At 46.3% G+C, this 10,166-nt stretch overlaps 3 long non-coding RNA genes across 5 annotated transcripts; 2 read left to right on the top strand and 1 right to left on the bottom strand.

Annotated features, from left to right (window-relative positions):
• The first annotated feature begins 2,858 nt into the window (after positions 1 to 2,858).
• On the top strand, positions 2,859 to 3,623 carry LOC120902799. Of its 2 annotated transcripts, none has more exons than XR_005739485.1 (3): positions 2,859 to 3,096; positions 3,157 to 3,260; positions 3,339 to 3,623. It is a non-coding gene; the product is annotated as an uncharacterized LOC120902799 (long non-coding RNA). The 2 variants fall into 2 exon arrangements; XR_005739486.1 differs by having other exon boundaries at positions 2,861 to 3,096; positions 3,163 to 3,260.
• A 450-nt stretch (positions 3,624 to 4,073) lies between these two features.
• Positions 4,074 to 4,931, top strand: LOC120902450. 2 transcript variants are annotated; one of them, XR_005739417.1, is made up of 3 exons: positions 4,074 to 4,268; positions 4,329 to 4,432; positions 4,511 to 4,931. It is a non-coding gene; the product is annotated as an uncharacterized LOC120902450 (long non-coding RNA). The 2 variants fall into 2 exon arrangements; XR_005739416.1 differs by having other exon boundaries at positions 4,082 to 4,268; positions 4,335 to 4,432.
• A 271-nt stretch (positions 4,932 to 5,202) lies between these two features.
• On the bottom strand, positions 5,203 to 5,906 carry LOC120902168. The gene is made up of 3 exons (XR_005739384.1): positions 5,767 to 5,906; positions 5,600 to 5,701; positions 5,203 to 5,513 (listed from the first exon to the last, which is right to left on the bottom strand). It is a non-coding gene; the product is annotated as an uncharacterized LOC120902168 (long non-coding RNA).
• Positions 5,907 to 10,166: the final 4,260 nt, after the last annotated feature.

Below are 10,166 nucleotides of genomic sequence, written 5' to 3'. Positions count from 1 at the left end.
AGGTCCAAAATATATTTTTAACCGTAGAGTTGGCAACCAGATTTACACACGTAAGTTGGCAACCGGCATACCCGGGTATTCCACACGTTTTGATGCAAAAAATTAACGATTTTCATAGGTAAACAATGCTTTCTATATTTTAATACTGTAAGCAAGTAATGCCGACCATATATTCTCTTCTATTTCATTTATTCATTGAGTTTTTTTCATTTTATTATAAAAATAACGGTCAAATTGAAATTTGGAATCGCTTGAATTTGACTCGAAAATAAGCACAATACGAAAAGAGGAAGAAGAGAAACGTCATTCTCCATACAAAATGTATGGAATACCCGGGTATGCTGGTTGCCAACTTACGTGGTAAAGTTAAAAAAAATCAAAATAAAATACTTACAGACTGTTCAAAATTACAATTTATGCACCAAAAAATCGGAAATTAAAAGTTAGGAGGCTACGGAAAATTTCAGGTCAATAAAAGTAATGGATCAAAAGTTATTTCAGTTTAAAGTTAAAAAAAATACCCGGGTATCCGGTTGCCAACTTAAAGGTTAAAGAATGTTTAATCGAAAAAATGGGGTAGATAAATTATATGAACAAATTTAATAAATGTAAACAAAGTTTGAATCCTGGGGACCTTACGTCAAGTGACGAATTGTCAAAATGCACTAGAGTCCACCACCTGATATTTTTAAATCCACCTTGTGTCAAACCTTGTTTGAAGGATAGGTTCCAAAATCGAATGAGAGCGTTTCTACATACACCGAGACTGCAGCTGAGGGATGGCTGTGAGAGAATTGACAACCGGTTTCTCACGCTGGTGTGTGTAGAAGCTCTGAAAAGTGCCGAGATGGGTGTTACGAAAAGAACTTAGGCGAGCCCTGCAATTATCTACCAAACCGGGCGAAATTTGCAGCGAGTTAGAAATGATCGGGCGAACCCGATCGTGGCCGGAGCGCGATGAACACCACACGTGTGTGTGGGTGAGTGCTCGAGAGGCCGAAAAGGAAGAGGTTTGGGTTCGGGATATCGCAGGGCATTCGGCAAGCGTACGAGCAGGGAACGGGTTGGCAGAGAGCGATAGGTGAACCTTTTTTGTAGTTTAATTTTTCATTTTTTTTCTTTGCCTGACTGGATAGATTTTCTTAGTATATACAGTTCAACTTTAGTTAATCTTTGGGTGAAAATAAAGACATTATTGTAGAGCTAACTCACAAACGCCTACTACGCGCCTCCTTGTGCTTACAATGGGACTTTTAAAATGATGTTCAAAAAATCCATTTTAATCGCTAAAATGAAATCCAAAAAGGATCTTTTACTTTTTAATAATATTTCTACGATTATTAGACGGCAAAAATGCAAACTATAATTGATCGATCGCTATAAACTGCCAATTCAATTTTTTCTCAGCTCCATCGTTCTTTGCATGCCGAGGAGAATTCTCTCACCGAAAATGCTGTCAGTCGCTGTCAAAGCATGCTGTCAGATATTTTCTCAGGTGCTTTCTCGGTGTATGTAGAAACGCTCTGACAGTATTTTTCTCCATCTAATTAGGCCTTTAGGGCGGTGGCAACGCTTTTTCTCATGCGATTTTATCGTATGCGGGTCGCGTGTGTGTCGAGACACACAAAGCGCGGAGAAAGTGACCGCCCAAGCGAAATTTTTCGGGGATAATGAAAACAAACTCATGCCATCTCTTTCTATTCATCAGTTCTACTTTTACACATCTCTTTGTTGATTGTACTATATTTGAAGGGTTTTAAACTGATAGATAGCGATTCATGTTCATGAAGTAGTTATGGTCAAATGGTAATGATGTAATGTTTGTAACATGGTCGACCTGAGTTCAATTCCATTTTTATTGTTTTCATTGATGATTTAAAGTTTTCTTTTATTTTTAAAACATCCAGCTCCAATAGCTTCAGACCCCTTTACTCATTGTTAGAAATGCGTGTTTAATAGTCGATCTGTTATTTTTATTGTTTTATTTCTTTTCTTTTGTTTTTGTTTTATTTCTTTTAATTCATTTAAAATCAGTACCCCTCCATACAACAAAACCAGTAAATAGCATGATAATGAATAATAATATGGTGGCGCAACTAGCAAAGTGATTCGAATAGAAACATCGAAACGATTAGTGAGATGAAGAACGAAATATCTCACCTACTAAATGAGTTGAAGAGAGAAATGATTTCAAAGATTGATCTACGAATACGCACCAACTACTCTGAATATCCTCACACACTCACTAGGAACCATGCTACTAACACTTCACAGTTCAACGAAAGATTGGCATCCACTACTACACTGAACACTACGCCCGTCCATCCCGTCAAAACTATTCACAACACCACGACCCAAGGACGCAAAAACCGACGGCGGCCTGTGTAATCTGAGCTCCCTAAAAAGCTCTCCACAAAGCTCTCGTTTGCAGGCTTGTCGAGAGCTTCGCCACAGGCGCCCGAACCATCCGTCACGAACACATCTAAACGTTCTGGTTTCTTCAGCCGCTCACGCATACCAATGTGTTTGCTCCACCCCCTTTTTCGAATTGCTTATAGAAATGATGAGGCTGTTCACATTTGCTTTATGCACACATTCGCATGCTGTTTATTGAATAATATCCCTCTCCCTTCCCACATGTGTTTTGGCATACTCCCGCTGTGTAGACGCCCAAGTAGCAGAGCCGAAGTTTTTCAGAGATTTTTCTGTGTGCCAAAGCGAGAGGCCCTGTCTTCTCTCTCTCTAGATTTTGGACGGCAAACCGCCGCCCGTATAGAGGTGTGTGCGTGTGACGAAAAATTATGGATGAAATACGGGGGAAGCGGGGTTTGAAGTCTTTCGTTCGTCACACACACATGCATTTACCAGCGGATATCGCTGGACCGAGTCTACCCATCTCTCTCGATCCACCATGATTTTTCTGCTATCGCGCTCATCCGGGTGTTAGGCATCCTCAGTCTGTCCAGAACTTTCACTGTGGAAGGATGTGTTGGAGTGAGGTGCGATTTCTTGTGCGACGTACTTTGCTCATTTACGTTTTGTGCCGTGTTCCTTCTTCCTCAGTAATGGAATGATTTATCCTAGCAAATTGTTGAGGTAAGTTTCTGGCTGTGTGCTTGTGCAGGTACATTCAACTAACCCTTGGCGTCTAAAAAGTTACAGGTGTGTGCGCTATTTATCAACGACTACCTGCTAGCCTCGTCAACAATCTTCGAAGTGAGCGACGGAAAGAAAACGTTTTCCAGTTTTAAAATATTAAGGTAAGTTTTGATCTAATCCTATGCGCTAAACTCTCCATAGTAATACATACTACATACATTCATTATTGCTTCATTCAGCCCCCGGTGAGGACGTCATTACTTAACAGAAGCCGGTTCAACACGCGCAGCTCCTGTTCATGACGTCATCACGAAACTGAAGCCTGAACACGCGCAGCACGGATGGTACCCCGAGCGTAGTAGGAGGAAGGAAGAACGAGAGGAGGAAGAACGGTAAATTTGGAAGGGGGAAAGCGTTCTGCCGTCTACACAGCGGGAGTATGCCAAAACACTTGTGGGAAGGGAGAGGGATATTATTCAATAAACACCATGCGAATGTGTGCATAAAGCAAATGTGAACAGCCTCATCATTTCTATAAGCAATCCGAAAAAGGGGGGGAGCAAACACATTGGTATGCGTGAGCGGCTGAAGAAACCAGAACGTTTAGATGTGTGCGTGACGGATGGTTCGGGCGCCTGTGGCGAAGCTCTCGACAAGCCTGCAAACAACTCTCGACAAGCCTTTGTGGAGAGCTTCCCAGTCCGCAAAAGCCGAAGTTTTGTATGGGATCGTCCTGTACTCATACCCAAGTAGCAGAGCCGAAGTTTTTCAGAGATTTTTCTGTGTGCCAAAGCGAGAGGCCCTGTCTTCTCTCTCTAGATTTTGGACGGCAAACCGCCGCCCGTGTAGAGGTGTGTGCGTGTGACGAAAAATTATGGATGAAAAACGCGAGGAGCGGGGTCTGAAGTCTTTGGTTGGTCACACACACATGCATCTACCGTTGGATTGCGTTGAACCGAATCTACAGATCTCTCTCGATCCACCATGATTTTTCTGCTATCGCGCTCATCCGGGTGTTAGACATCCTCAGTCTGTCCAGAACTGTCCCTATGGAAGGATGTACTGAAGTAAGGTGTGGTTTCTTGTGCGACGTTCTTTGTTCATTTACGTTTTGTGCCGGGTTCCTTCTTGCTCAGTAATGGAATGATTTATCCTAGCAAATTGTTGAGGTAAGTTTCTGGCTGTGTGCTTGTGCAGGTACATTCAACCAACCCTTGGCGTCTAAAAAGTTACAGGTGTGTGCGCTATTTATCAACGACTACCTGCTAGCCTCGTCAACAATCTTCGAAGTGAGCGACGGAAAGAAAACGTTTTCCAGTTTTAAAATATTAAGGTAAGTTTTGATCTAATCCTATGCGCTAAACTCTCCATAGTAATACATACTACATACATTCATTATTGCTTCATTCAGCCCCCGGTGAGGACGTCATTACTTAACAGAAGCCGGTTCAACACGCGCAGCTCCTGTTCATGACGTCATCACTAAACTGAAGCCAGCTGAACACGCGCAGCACGGATGGTACCCCGAGCGCGGTAGGAGGAAGGAAGAACGAGAGGAGGAAGAACGGTAAATTTGGAAGGGGGAAAGCGTTCTGCGGTCTACACAGCGGGAGTATGCCAAAACACTTGTGGGAAGGGAGAGGGATATTATTCAATAAACAGCATGCGAATGTGTGCATAAAGCAAATGTGAACAGCCTCATCATTTCTATAAGCAATCCGAAAAAGGGGGTGGAGCAAACACATTGGTATGCGTGAGCGGCTGAAGAAACCAGAACGTTTAGATGTGTGCGTGACGGATGGTTCGGGCGCCTGTGGCGAAGCTCTCGACAAGCCTGCAAAGGAGAGCTTTGTGGAGAGCTTTGTAGGGAGCTCAGATTACACAGGCCGCCGTCGGTTTTTGCGTCCTTGGGTATGTACCCACTTACGTACCCACTTGCAGTCGAAGTGGAAATGTGGTTTCACGCACACATAGACACCTTCCACCCGAACGATCGCGTTCACACATACTATCACGCTCCGATTTCTTCTGCATCTCACGCATACCAATGTGTTTGCTCCACCCCCTTTTCGGATTGTTTATAGAAATGATGAGGCACACATGTTTACTTTTGCTGTATGCACACATTCGCATGCGGTTTATTCCACACTTTTTCTCTCCCTTCCAACACGTGCTTTGGCATACTCACACTGTGGAGACGGCAGAACGGTCTCCCCCTACCAAATTTACCGTTCTTCCTCCTCTCAATCTTTTTTCTTCTTACCGCGTCCGGGGTACCATCAGAGCTGCGCGCTGGCTTTAGTTTTTCCTCCTCTCGTTCTTCCTTTCTCCTACCGCTCCCGGGGGCTGCGCGCGTTTCGACAGGTTCTTAGCGCAATCCAGTGCGTTGTTTTGTGGCTGAGTTGTGCTGAACGCTGTCAATAAAAATGAACCAATAATTAATGCATGTAGTACGTATTACTTTGGATAGTTTTACGTATATGATGAGAGCAACACTTACCTTAATATTTTATAACTGGAAAACAATTTCTTTCCGTCACCCACTTTGAAGATTGTTGATGATGCCAACAGGTAGGCGTTGATGAATGGCGCATGCCTGTAACTTTGGAGACGATAAGCATTAGTCGAATTAGTACATTGAAGCACATATGAGATCAAGAAACTTACCTCAACAAGTTAGCTAGGATAAATCATTCCACAATGGAAGAAGAAGCAACACTGCGCAAAACGTAAACAAGGAAAGTAGGGGACACAAGAAATCGCGCATCACTCCCGAACATCCTTCCACAACGAAAGTTCTGGGCAGACTGAGGATGCCTAACTCCCGGATGAGCGCGATAGCAGCAAAAATCATGGTACATCGAGAGAGATGGGTAGACACGGTGCAGCGCAATCCGCTGGTAGTTGAATGTGTGTGGGACCAACGAAGACTTCAGACCCCGCTGCTCGCGTTTTTCATCCATCGTTTTTCGTCACACGCACACACCTCTACACGCGCGGCGGTTTGCTGTCCAAAATCTAGAGAGAGAAGACAGGGCATCTCGCTTTGGCACACAGAAAAATCTCTGAACAACTTCGGCTCTGCTACTTGGGTTGTGTTCTGCTCATCGTCACGACTCCACCCAACGGTCAAAAGCCGAAGATTTTATATTGGCCTTTCACTTTTTCTATCTGTCTCTCGCTCTAATTTGAGCGATTTTCCCCTGATGAGTGACCCCGAGCCTCCTCGTGTGGTTGTTGTTGTTGGAAGTTGAAGCCGAAACCCCCTCGTGCGCTGCCAAAATCAGCGAAGAACGAAATCGAGTGGCTCAAGCGAAAAAACGAAAAAAAAAGATGAACGAGTGTGCTGTGACAATAACACACACACACGCACAAGGCGACACCCGAAATCTGGTGCGATACCGGCTTTCAGTGGAGCAAGTACACACATGCACACATTTGACCATACCAGCGCTCTGTTCTAGTGCACCCGCTGCGCAAAGCGACGGAAGGCGTTTGGCGTTCTGAGAATTTTATCATGCCTTCCTTTTCTCTCCAACGGCAAATTTGTCGAGCACCTCGTCGAGGTGCCCGCCCCTGGCTCCGCCTCAATCGCTGTCAGCCGTCGTCCGTGCTTTTTCCCTCCATAGCGCCATCTCTTTCTCGCGTGTGGACAACGCTCATGAGTTGCTGTGGCGCTTAAAAACCGTTTACACACATTGCGGCGATGAAGTTGCATTTTCACAAATCAAACCAAAAAAGCGCAATGAGTTTAATCGATGCAATGTAAAAATGATTACGGAATCGCTAGCGCACGATGGAGGGTTTGCTGTGCAACGCGCAGAACCATAATTCGCTCTAACACGTTTCTAACACTAAGCTTTTGCTTTCGTCTGTTGTGGATTACATAGATATGCTAAGCATCCTGCGCATGTGTGTATGCAAAACTGTCGCCAAATGTAATTTCTTCCGGAATGTTATGATCCATCGGTCAAAGAAAGGAAGGTGTTCATGAAAGGCGGAAAGACGAATTGAGGCCCCTGAGGAGGGGGTACTGACATACAGCTGTTGGAAGATTGAACAGTATACTTAAATTGCCAGCGGATGGGGGGGGAGGGGGGGTTGCCATGGGACTCCTACGATCATCGGTCACAGGCCCTAAAATTGTAGTCGCCATGGGGGGAGGAGAGGTGCAAATGGTTCTCCAGCCACGGAGCCCTAAAGACCATCTTTCCGGGGGCCCTTGTCGAATAATCTTTCCACTTTTAGACATACGGCATACTACAGGCTAGAGATCTTCGGCGACCGCCTAGTCCGCCTATCGTTAGGTCCGCCGCTGGTTCATGGCCCAGTTTTTTTTATCGTGGAGGTGCATCCTTCCCTCTGCCTGCAGCGTATGCATCGAGCAGGGGACAGTGTGGCAGAATGCAAGTTACCCACTGGATAGGAGCGGTCGCGCGGCAACGCCATCATTCCGCACATCTGCATGCCCGTCGTGGGTTCTAACCGCGTATGAACCGTCCGCCGTAGCAAGGGGTGACTATCCGGCTACGTGGTACTCAAGTCCTGAAAAGGCCGGCATGATCGCGTAGGCCATTACACCAATAATAATAATAAGAAGAAGAGGAATAACATAGCATAACAGCCCACACTCGGGGATGGTTTTTGTTTTGACTTTGGTGCTGCCGGGTCTACCGCTGTGGCGCGGCAAATGCACGGAATGCAGTCGACCAAAACATGAACCTACCGATCCGAACCCATTCCAAGGCATTGCCGGTCAATCCGCGTCATGATAACTACTCCAAACCAACAAGCCACCAGATTCTGGGCGGACAGGTGCAGCACCATACGCGCACCGTAATAAACAAATCCAGAATCCTCTTTTGTATGGATTCAATTCAAAATGTTGTTTCCACTTGCGCCCGCTAGCTGAATTGGAAAGAAATGTGCTACATATCACATGCACGTTTGCTTCGATCGTGTGTCTTTTGATACTCCCAACAGCAGAGACGATCGCAAAGATGGTGGTTCCAATAAAATGGTTGTGTTGTCTCCCAGGTAGCGAGATCGAAAATGCATGGACTTTGTAGCCGCAGCGGATGAAAATGTACGCATCAGAATGAAATAGTTTTGGTGTTTCCAAACGCACGCACACACACACACACAAACACACAAACAAGCGCGCGCAAACTCACACACAAACACGCACACGCAAACTCACACACACACACACACACACACACACACACACACACACACACACACACACACACACACACACACAGCACATGCATGAACGCGCGCACGCCAGCACGCACACACACACACACGCACGTACGCGCGCCCGCGAGCATGAAAGCGCGCACGCCAGCACGCACCCACGAAAGCGCGCTCGCGAGCACGCACCCCGAAGTCGCGCAAGCACGCATTACCCCCCCCCACTACACCCCCGCCCCACCACGCATGATCGATTACGGCTACCTTATCGATAGAACGGTTGGTTCAGCTTTCTTGTAGCATCCTCATCCCTAGCGCCGGGCGGGGTGGGGGATCGCGGCATGATATAGTGAACGGCCACTTTCCCCGCGCTGTGTGTGTGTGTGTGACGAGACCCAAAAACTCGAGACAGATTTCGGCACATTAAAAAAAAATTATAGCCACTATACATTGTGCTACATGATGCTTAAAAGTTCGTTGAAGCATCAAACATGTTCAAATAAAAAAAATATTAGATTAGTGTTAGACGTTCTCCTACGCTTGTTTTAAATAGGCTACTTCACCCTCAATTGGCAGGGGCATCGAATGGTCTCATCAGCAGCGGCACGAAATAAAATAAACCATCACTACACCGATAACACTTTGAATCCCAATCCAGCTTCTCCCACAGCGTCTCAAGGTCACACACAAATTAATAAATGCTAACACCCACCAATAACAATACACAACCGCAATGCACATATGAGTATCAACGCATACACCGCAACAGCCAATCAGCTGGCGGCGGAGGCACAGGCTGAAGCGCAAGTAAGGCAGGGCAGGGTGAGGGAGGAGAAGAAGCGGACGAGAAAATGGGCGCCAATATTTTTAAATTTTTTGACCGTTTTTTTTGCTCCGCCGCCATAAATAGTTCGTCCATTTCGCCAACAGATGGCGCTAAACTTGCTCGACCCAGCGCAGGAATCGCTGAAGTCCAGCGCGGGAGAGCAGCCAAAATCTGCGCTGGCCAGCGCAGATTGTGGTGCATTTTCTGCGCTGGAAACTGCTCGAATTTGCGCAGCGGGCAGGTAGTTTTCTGCAGTCCACGGTGATACTACCCGCTGCGCAAATTCGAGCAGTTTCCAGCGCAGAAAATGCACCACAATCTGCGCTGGCCAGCGCAGATTTTGGCTGCTCTCCCGCGCTGGACTTCAGCGATTCCTGCGCTGGGTCGAGCAAGTTTAGCGCCATCTGTTGGCGAAATGGACGAACTATTTATGGCGAGGAGCAAAAAAACGGTCAAAAAATTTAAAAATATTGGCGCCCATTTTCTCCTCCCTCACCCTGCCCTGCCTTACTTGCGCTTCAGCCTCCGCCGCCAGCTGATTGGCTGTTGCGGTGTATGCGTTGATACTCATATGCATTGCGAGCATTATTATTTGTGTGTGACCTTGAGACGCTGTGAGAGGCTGATTGGGATTCAAAGTGTTATCGGTGTAGTGATGGTTTATTTTATTTCGTGCCGCTGCTGATGAGACCATTCGATGCCCCTGCCAATTGAGGAAAATAACAAGCGTAGGAGAACGTCTAACACTAATCTAATATTTTTAATTTGAACATGTTTGATGCTTCAACGACCTTCTAAGCATCATGTAGCACAATGTATAGTGGCTATATTCTTTTTTGTCTCACACACACACACAGCGCGGGGAAAGTGGCCGTTCACTCTATCATGCGATCCCGACTACCGTTCTACCGATAAGGTAGCCGTAATCGATCATGGTGGGCGTAGTGGGGTAATGCGTGCTTGCGCGAATTGCGTGCTTGCGCGCGCTTTGGTGCGTGCTCTGGCGTGCGCGCTGCTCGCGCGTGTGTGTGTGCGTGCTGGCGTG

The sequence above is a fragment of the Anopheles arabiensis genome, chromosome 3 (genome assembly GCF_016920715.1).
Source record: "Anopheles arabiensis isolate DONGOLA chromosome 3, AaraD3, whole genome shotgun sequence".
NCBI classification, from domain to species: domain Eukaryota; kingdom Metazoa; phylum Arthropoda; class Insecta; order Diptera; family Culicidae; genus Anopheles; species Anopheles arabiensis.
Note: the sequence above shows the minus strand (reverse complement) of the source record. Positions and strands in the feature narration are given on the sequence as shown.